The 10,570-nt window shown below is 31.3% G+C and overlaps 1 pseudogene; it reads left to right on the top strand.

Annotated features, from left to right (window-relative positions):
• The first annotated feature begins 945 nt into the window (after positions 1–945).
• LOC108764705 (syntaxin-19-like) overlaps positions 946–10,570 on the top strand; it is a 10,732-nt pseudogene continuing 1,107 nt past the window's right edge.

A 10,570-nucleotide genomic window follows, 5' to 3' on the forward strand; every position in this document is an offset into this window, starting at 1 on the left:
GTTACAAAATAAACATGCGGCTATTCAACTAGAGGAAGAAAAAGAGAAAAAATAAAACAATTACGCTATATTCTGTATCTACTGCCGACAATTAAAGTGAATAATCAAGATCAAATGAGAACGTTTAATTAATAAAAATCATAATCATAATCATTTATATGTAATGAAAATTATTTAACCGGTTGTCATATTTTCTGCAATTTTCATTTTTTGTAATAAAGAAAATTGCTGAACATTGTACTTTAAAAATTGTAGAAAATAAAAGTACAGTAACTTTGTAAAGATTTTAATTGTAATAATAAAAAAAATCGCGAAAGGAAAAATGTTTGAAAAATGAGTTTTTTAGTTAAAAACCACAATTTTTCAATTTTTAACTATTTTTTATAAAAAATGTATGACTGTACTCTACAGATGACACTGTATGAAAAAATAATGCAACGGTTCGCCTTCCCTCCAAAAAAAAATATTCTGAAAAAAAGTAATCGTTGAGAAAAAAGAATGTGAAATTATTGTATAAAATATAAAAGATTTATTATTATACTATAACTAAGATATACTATAATTAGAGAAAGGTTTTTAAAATTACTTTAGGTTTAATTTGATTCCGTCCCAGGTAGCAAGCTACGTCATTTTGACGTCGTTTTGACGTCAAATGACGTCTTTTTGACGTCAGCTTGCTACCAGGAGTATAACCATGATTAGGTACATTTTATATATTAAAAAAATCGTAATATAGTAATGTACAGTATAAAATGACAAACGACAAGGTTTTCCTCAACCGAACTCTTCTAATAAAGCATTATGATAGCACAAACTGTTAGAAAATAATAAAAAATTTTATTATATTCGCAGTCTACAAAGCATATTTATATTTTCCAAAATTTACTGCTGACAAACAAAATAAATTACAAATTTCACAGCGACATATATGAGCGCGAACCTGGCATGACAGATAGTGAACTTACCAATGCCAGAGGTCTTGGGTTCGATTCTGGTAGAAACCAAAATATTTTTACAGTTTTATTTTATAGGCATATAACTAATGTAAATATACTTTAATACAATATACCTTTCGAAATGTTATTTATTTGACTTATAAGGCCTGATTGCACCAACGTTACTTTGATTTTAAGCGAGGCTTAAAACCATTGTGGAAGGATAAATCCATGTGGAAGGATAAGTCAAATAAATAACATTTCGAAAGGTATATTGTATTAAAGTATATTTACATTAGTTATATGCCTATAAAATAAAACTGTAAAAATATTTTGGTTTCTATTGTAGACGACGCCTTAAGGCCCGTCTACAATACATGGAGTAAGAAGTAAGAGTAAGAAATTGACCAATCACAGTCGAATGTGAGAAGAATAATCGACTGTGATTAGTCAATTTCTCACTCTTACTTCTTACTCCGTGTATTGTAGACGGGCCTTTACATGGTGTGTGCAATTCGGCCAAACTACGCCTACTTTTGCTGCGCGTCATCTATTGAAGGGACTATCAACTGTGAAACACGAAACATGGGACAGTATTCATAGGCCGATATTCATAGTCAGATCTTATATTCAAGACCGTCTTAAGTACGGTCTTAAGAAGTCACGAACCAATCAGAAGGCTGCATTAGCGTCTTAAGATATTACTTGAGACTCGACTATGAATACCAGCCATAGGCCGGTATTCATAGTCAGATCTTATATTCAAGACCGTCTTAAGTACGGTCTTAAGAAGTCACGAACCAATCAGAAGGCTGCATTAGAGTCTTAAGACATTACTTAAGTCTGGATCTACAATAGGGTTTTAAGCCTTAAGCCATAAGAAATGGACGAATTACAGTTGATTATTCTTCTCGGGTTCGACTGTAATTGGTCAATTTCTTACGGCTTAAGGCTTAAGCCCAGTATTCATAGTCAGATCTTATATTCAAGATCGTCTTAAGTACGGTCTTAAGAAGTCATGAACCAATCAGAAGGCTGCATTAGCGTCTTAAGATATTACTTGAGATGGTCTTGAAATAATCGACTATGAATACCAGCCTAAAACACCTATTGTAGATCCGGGGTAAGACGGTCTTGAAATAAGACTCAACTATGAATACCGGCCTATAGTCCATTCTTATTTTAAAACTGTCTTAAATAATGTCTCAAGATAATATTCTTAAGGCTTTCACGGGTGCTTTCTATATAAAGATTATGCGCGCGTTTCGCGGGTTTTCTTCGTGTCCAAATCCATTCTTAGAATGCCAATGTTTCGTGAACCTTGCAGTCCACTTCATCAGGGCGAGGAGCAGCTTGATGCTGCCTTAATGTCTTAAGCCAATGTCTTAAGATGCTAATACAGTCCTCGGATTGACTTATGGCATTTTAAGACTGTATTTAAGACAGTCTTAAATGTAAAAATCGATTATAAATATTGATCTGTTTCGCGTCGTGAAGTTGATATTGAATCTTTCTCTGTGCAAGGAAAAGGAGGATATCTCGTCGTTTATCATTGTTTTTTAAATAAGAAAACATCTTTGTTGCCAATTATTAATATTATAGTCGACATAAATCGAATCTAAAAATACAAAATGATTCGTAAAAAAGATTAATTGGAAAGCATTAATTGATGTTTTATCGTATTTTTAAATTTTCATATTTTTCATAAAATTATTACTTTTTTTGTAACAAATGTCTTATGAAAAATATATCTAATTAATATTTTGTGGTGCAATATTACTGAAATTTTATCCAATTTGGAATTAATTTCTAAATCATGGAGGCATAATACGAACAGTGATTAGCTGTGTTCAGCAGAAGATTTTAACTTTGGAAATGTATTACAATTACTACCCGGTAAAAAATTTCTTATGCATGAATATGTATAAATATGCATAAACATACATAAACACACATAAATATTCATAAACATGTATAATTATATATGAAATATGTCCATACATATTCATACATCCTTCTTTTTTTTGTAGAATTACTTTTTAGTGTAATAGAAATAATAATAGTAATGTGAAACATAAAAAATAATTAAAGGGATAATTTTCGCATTGTTTTTGTTTTAGAAAAAAACAAGTTTGGAAAAATGTAAAAAAATTGCTCATATATAATTATGCATAATTTTATGTATAATTATACGTAATTTTTTTACATTTCTTCAAACTTGATTTTTTCTAAAACAAATAGTGCGAAAATTACATTTTTAATTATTTTTAATGTTTTCACACATTACTATTATTATTTCTATTACACTAAAAAGTAATTTTACAAAAGAAAGAAGGATGTATATAAACATGTATGGACATATTTCATATATAATTATACATGTTTATGAATATTTGTGTGTTATGTATATTTATACATATTCATACATAAAAAATTTTTTATCGGGTATGATATTATATAGATTCATATTTGTCTATATTAATTTCTATGCAATTAATTTTAGTATTGGTATACGTAATTATAATAATAAAATAATTATATAATTGTTATTGTATAATCAATAATTAGAATGAGAAATTGTCTAATACACATAAAATTTTCTATAGTTAAATATGCTTATCAATGAGAATTAACAAATTTGTGTGTCTCTATGTAAAATTCTGATCTCGTGATTATTTATTTATTTTATTTAAATCTATTGCATTTATCCTTGCAATATATTCAATTTAGATGTGTTAATACATTGTTCTTATTTAGTTCCATTTATGCATTTTTTGTAGATATGGGAAAAGGTATCATTGCCAGTGACAATCTGAGTGTAGCGTAAGATAAACCTATATACCATGTATACACAAGAATTAGACCGTTGCAATATACAACTATGGTGCAATAGTGGAGTCAAATTAGATCAAATAAGGCTTTAACTTCGGAAAAAGTCTCCGATCCATATTTTTTAATGAAACCTTTTGGAATCGCTTGTAAATAGTGTCAAGAAAAAATGCATCCTCTTGAAATTGGGTGCTAATTGTTTATTTATTTAATAACAACAAATAAATGTAAAATTAGTTGTAAAATGAAATATATCGAGTATAAACCGTTGAAAAATTTTGAAAATAATTTCCTAGGGGTTTTCGAGTATGCTGAATACGAATTCGATGTCAGATTTTAGAAATTCAAAATGGTGGATTCAAAATGGCCGACGGAAATATGAAATATTGCAAAATTAACCAAATAAATTGTTTTTTTCGTTTGTTTGAGACAAAATAAAATGAGTTATAATATTTTTGACGTATTTATTAAAATAGTATAGATTACAATGTATCAGAACGTAAGAATTTAATATGAAAAATCTTTGGTTATTGGACTTCTTGATATTGTGCTGGGCGTTCTGAAATGTCCATAATTTCCGATGGCATTTCTAAAACTTCTGCATTTTCAGCCAGGTCAGATATTTGAGGAGTGTTAAAACAGTCAACTCCACTGCAATTTAAACAAGCAGTGCTGCAGTATAAACCGGTTTTTCTACAGCCACAATTATTTTCGCATCCACTTTTGCAGCTGCAAAATAAAGTTTGTAGTAGTTTTTCGGGAGCTGGAGTTTCGGTCATGGTTACAGGGTACAAAAAATCTTTTTTCATCCATCCCCATTCTTGTGGTACTAAATGATGACCTAACCACTATTGCACTTGCAGGAATACTCGTTTAAAATGTTGCAGTGCTGCGTTGTTAGTAGGTGATAAAAATGCAAGGGTCATTTTTCTTCGCTTCGAAACACCTCTTACAAAACATTTATATCGATATTCGTTTAAATCTGTTTCCGATTTCGAAGCGCCGTATAATGCCAATGTGCACTTAACACCAGCTTCAAAAATTTCCTCGATGCAGCTATTTTCATTGTAAAATTTTTCCGCCATCACTTGTAATTCTTCATTAGGTTCAAATTTTTTTATAAATGTATTTTTTTCATGGTTGTAAAAGGCTGAAGACGTATCGCATCCGCTGAATGCATGTAAAAAGAGAATGAAATTTTTGGAATGTGGATACGATTTCAACGCAACAGTTGAAAGGTAAATACTTCTTTCGATTTTTCCTATTCCTGGTTTTAAGAAATATACTTCTCTGTTGTGAGGACATAGTGCAGACAAAATAACAAGTACGTCAATATCTTCTGAAACTATAACCGGCTTTGAATTCGTTAAACTAAGCGCAGTCTGAACAATTAAAGTATCTGCATCGTCAGGTGCTTGAGTTACAGAGATGTTATCATCTTTCAATGTATTTGTTAATAATGTTATGAACGACATTTTGTTATTTTGGTTGGAGAGAAATTTGTCTTGTGTAACTGAGCGGCATATCTTCATTGAAAAAAATATCTGAGCATTTTTGTTTGCGACTTCGACGAATTCTTTCAGCTGATTTGATGCTGTTCGGACTATAACCATCAAAAACTACAATTGCATTATTTCCATAATTTCTTCGTAGATACAGGATGTAGCTATTGCAAATACTGCTAAACTTTTCATTTACTTTCCATGGTACTCGATGTAGTAACATTCCTCCGTCAATCACATATGTTACATCATTGAGAGTATGCAAATCAATAGTCGATGATGTGAATATACTATATAACTGAGATTTTACATTTTTTCGCATACCTGATTCATCGAATAATGACAAAGGAAAAGGTGCTAATTCGTATTGCAAAAACTCTTCAAGTTCTTTATCAGAATTTTTTATAATAGAAATCCTTTGAAAGAGTAAGAGTGGATCAATGGGAACAACTTCTTTGTTAATTACTAATTTTGAGTTGACGGCTAATAATGAGACACATTTATCACTTCTTTTTAATTTTATATCTTTAAAATTGTCTCCATCTACCTTCTGCATTGCATTCAAACCAACTTGGAAGGCATCGCAACAATTTATTCCTTCATCTCCGGAAACACCTGTGGCAATTGATATAAAAACATCAGAAGTAGTGAATGGGTTATGAGACTCAAGCCATAACACTAACTTTTCGATAACCGCATGATCTCTTGTCATTCTAGCGTCACTGGCATCATCGTGTTGGTGACTTTTTATTGAAACTGACATTGCAAAATTTTTCGATGCCCTCAAGAACATCTTTGGTACCCGGAACTCCCTTAATCCACTTGAAAACGACGCTGTCAGAAACTCCTCTCTTGAATGGGCCACCTTCGACACTCATCGATTTCATCAAGGTCTGTTCAATCGTTTGATCGGAGTGAATACCTGCAAAAAATTTATTTAACCTTCTCGCCGTAAAAAAACCTTCTGAAGTAAACTGTATAAATTCTGTCTGGTCCATTATGTTGGGTAAATTTAGCATATCTTGCAAGTATAATTGTGCGGATTTTGCATAAGGAAAGTGACCAGCTGCATGGAAGAAAGGAATCATCACTTTTATCGTATTTAAATGTAATATCCAGTCACCCATTCTTTCAGCAGAAATAAACTCTTTTAAAATCGATACCATTCTTAGGTAATTTATCCACAATTTTGCTAATTTGTTTTTATTTTCTAATTCGTGTAATTTGTTTTCAATGATTAGAATCAACTTCTGACATTTGTCATTCGTTTGCAATTGATGTACGTTTACATTTTCTAGCGATAAATTGGATAAAATTGACATAAGAGCAACATCTTTCTGTAACTATTTGAATTCAGGTTCCTCTTCTTCAAGCTGTTTGAAAATTAATGTATATAAAGCAACTTCGAGCAAAGTATGTGCTCGTACTGCTCTAGCATACGCATGTCCGGAGAGTATAGTGTCGACAGTTTTTTCAGCATATATCGTGTTTAGAGCCTCTTTGATTCCACTACCAGCCATAATATACCCGATGCATCCCAGGAAAGATAGAATCGTATGAAAACCACCAAGTCTTACAACAACTTGAGTGGTATCCGATAAGTTAGTTGCAGCTACGATGTCACGAGATTTGATGTATAGAGGTTGGTCCATAGTAACACTATAGCCGTTCTTAAATTAAATTTTTCCGCTTCTTGGAGTGTATGAAGTAGTGCCGTATATATTGTATTATAATCAGTGGGAGTTGCGTTTATGAATGGTAAGAATACTATTTTAAATGTGTTAAATTCTTCATCTCTTGTTAATAATTTCATGAAACCATTCCATCCAGTAAATTTGTCTTTAAAATTATATTTACCAAATATCCACAACAAATTGGTTTTTGTTATGTAATTACTCTCAAACTTTGTATCTTTTTCAATTTTTACCTGAATTTTTTTTAAGCCACTACTATTGAAATTCTCATAAATTTGCAACGGAATGCTTGCAATTTCATTTATTTCTGCTTCAGTTGGTACAGATTTCAATCGTTGTATTAGTTCTTGAGCTTTCACTCCACTTGCTGATATAATAATTTCAATGGAACCCATGTAGTGAAAAGTACCTTTTTCATCAAGAGTGTCAACATTAAAATCTGCATTGTCGCAAACAAATTGAACAAATGTTCCAGGCTTTATTTGAATTTCGGTTTGTAATGCTGCAGATACTTCGGACAATTGAGCTTCTTTATACGACGAACAAAAACCTAAATTACTGCAAATATCTATTATTCGTTTGGATCCAAATTTCCGATGAAACGTTACAGCAAGTCCGACATGTAATGACGATAAAAATGATCTTGGACGCACTGCACATACAATTGCATGACCTATTGATGTACATTTTATTTTATGAGAGCTGGAATTAGTTTTTTTGCATTTTAAAATTACTTCTTCTAAAAATATTTTTAACGATTCAGGAATGTAAGCATCCAAGTTGTCAAACATTTTATCAGATGCTGGATATTGCTCGGAAGCGTATATCGGACCTTATTATATCTGCCGCAACTTTCAAAGCATTCAATTTTTGTTCTTCTTGATTACCTGCAACTGCATTTGGCTTATACATCTCTGATAAAATGTCATAATGGGAACGACGAAGACAAACTAATGTTTGAGATGTTGACTTTGTAGATATGATAACATCGTTTCCATAATGTTCTTCTAATCTATACTTTATGGTTTTATCGTTTGGAATGTGTTCTTGTAAAGTAGCTTTCAATTCACTAAAAGTGAATTGGCAGTCATCACTGTTCTCCATAAAATTGTAAATCACTTCCATCGCTTCGTCTACCTGTGTGGTAGGTCGTCCCATTTTAGTTAGACCTGCACAATGTGTAATAAATATTGTAGATTTTTAAATGTACATAACGCAATTTTTAAATAATACATAACTTCATCATACGCAAATAACAAAACGTGTAACATAATATTTATTTATTACCTGAAAGCTTCCTCAGTTTGTCATAACAGTCATTGTGGTATTTGGCCTTAACTGCGAATAAATCAGGAATAGCTGATATTCGTCTGTGAATGTCACGATTATAATTATCTCTTCGATTTTCAATCATTGTCATAATACTGGTTTTAAAATCTGAAGAAGAAACAAGCCTTATTATTCTACGTTTAGAAATATTTCTTTTCAATTGTTTTTCTTCGTTGACCTCTTCTCCACATATAAAACACGAATCATTCCACATAAAACAATCGCTTTGTCTTAATTTTTTCTTTACTGGGCTTGTCGAAGATTCCGAACTTGATTTTTTTACAGTTGTCGGTAACTTTTTTATTAACGTAATTTAATCTGCATCTTTCATGAATTTGTACTGATTGTAGATTTTCCAACAATCCGAGAAATCCATCATTTCGGTTAGCAGATATAGAGCTAAACTTCTGTAATCCTCTTGCTTTCACTTCTGCTGTTGGGTGAAATTCTAAGTCCTCATAGCAAATGAAGCAAGTTTTTTGGAAGTCGAAATTGTCCATTTATACAAATTCTTCAATACATGTGCATAAAATACATTAGTGTATCTTATTATGTATTATATTTTTAATATGAAAAAATATTAATGAAATATTACCCCGGATCGAAATTGTTATTAAATTGAAAAAAAAAATCAGAATAAGGTGTATTCTTCAAGACTTATGTTATAGCAACCACCTCAGCGAGTGTTAAAAAAAATTTTTTTTTTCATTTACAGCACTTTATTTATACTCAAATTTTCAAACTTTTTTCGCTAAAAATTTTTTTTCTTTGATTTATCTTTAAAAAAAATACAAAAAACACATTATCACAAAACAAACCATTGTATCTTAAAGTACACATCATAAGCTTTAAATTTACCACCTATAAAGTGTCAATATAATTTTTTAAGACTTTGTTATTAACGATCTAAGTGAGGAACACAAAATAGAAAAATGCAATTTATGAAAATTTACCAACTTTGAAGGCTTAGATTTTGTAAAATAAATTTTTCTAATTTTTTTGCCAAAATACGTATTTTAGATAATCCCTTTAGATATAATATCCATGTATTTGTTTATTTTTTTTGCCTACTTTTTATCACATTTCAATCATTTCATCGAATTTTACGAAATAATCACAAATCCGTACACTTCATTTCAAGGTGATATATATAATACTTACAACGTTCAAAAAAATACTTGAATACATGTAATACTTTCAAAAATTAACCCTTTTTAACATCCAAATGGTTTCATGTCATTTTTTCGTTCTATTAAAAGTTACAGCCACTTATGTGCGGCGCGCGCGCTCGCACGGGCCGACTGTCGAGCGCAGCGAGTGCTCGACGCAGCGAGAATTACCGCGTTAGGTTCCGCCACAAAGATGGTCGCAACTGAGTCGTAGTCGTAAGTCGTTGTCGTAGGTCAACACACAAGGATTTTACGTATGTCGTTTACGTATATCCTATTGCGCCAGTTGTTTGCGTCAACTGACGCAATAGGATATACGTAAACGACATACGTAAAATCCTTGTGTGTTGACCTACGACAACGACTTACGACTACGACTCAGTTGCTACCATCTTTGTGCGCGGACCCTTAATTAACAAATTACTGTTCGTTCAATTTCAATTGAGAAAAACAAATGTCATATGCGTTTCTTACGTGAAATTTCCCGTTCTTTCGAATGGCATTATTACTTTTTTGATAGAAATTGAATTTAAAAAGTTATTTGCAAAAAACCATATTTGTGCACCTAAATTGTTAAATAAAAAAAAGTAGCACCCACTATCTCGCGGATGCATTTTGATATGTTATTCTACACACTTTCCTTAATAAGTGCCAAAAGAGATCATCGATCGGAGACTTTTTCCGAAGCCAAAATCTAATTTGACTCCACTAGAAATGTTTTCTGATATTGTGGGCGATTACATTGCCTCGTTACTGAAATACCATGATAAGTGCCTTTTACTCTTACAGCACCAACGTTCACCACGTATGTATTTACAAGAAATCAAGATACGTATATTCTCATAATATTTATATTTATAAATCCTTAATATTATATTGTTATAATTATTAAATTTAAATTATAAGACTAATTAAACAATTCTTTATAATATAATGCATATACACGGTGTCCCATTTTAAATGACAACCTCAAATTTCTCTTGAATAGTGCATTTTAGAGAAAAATGTTTCAAACAAATGTTTTATGACTTCGAGGGGGACATAAAATGGTATCATTGGTTTGACCTTGGGTGGCGTTGTCAAGGTCAGGGCAAGGTCACTTCGAATTTTTT

This window comes from Trachymyrmex cornetzi, unplaced genomic scaffold (genome assembly GCF_001594075.2).
Source record: "Trachymyrmex cornetzi isolate Tcor2-1 unplaced genomic scaffold, Tcor1.1 scaffold45, whole genome shotgun sequence".
NCBI classification, from domain to species: domain Eukaryota; kingdom Metazoa; phylum Arthropoda; class Insecta; order Hymenoptera; family Formicidae; genus Trachymyrmex; species Trachymyrmex cornetzi.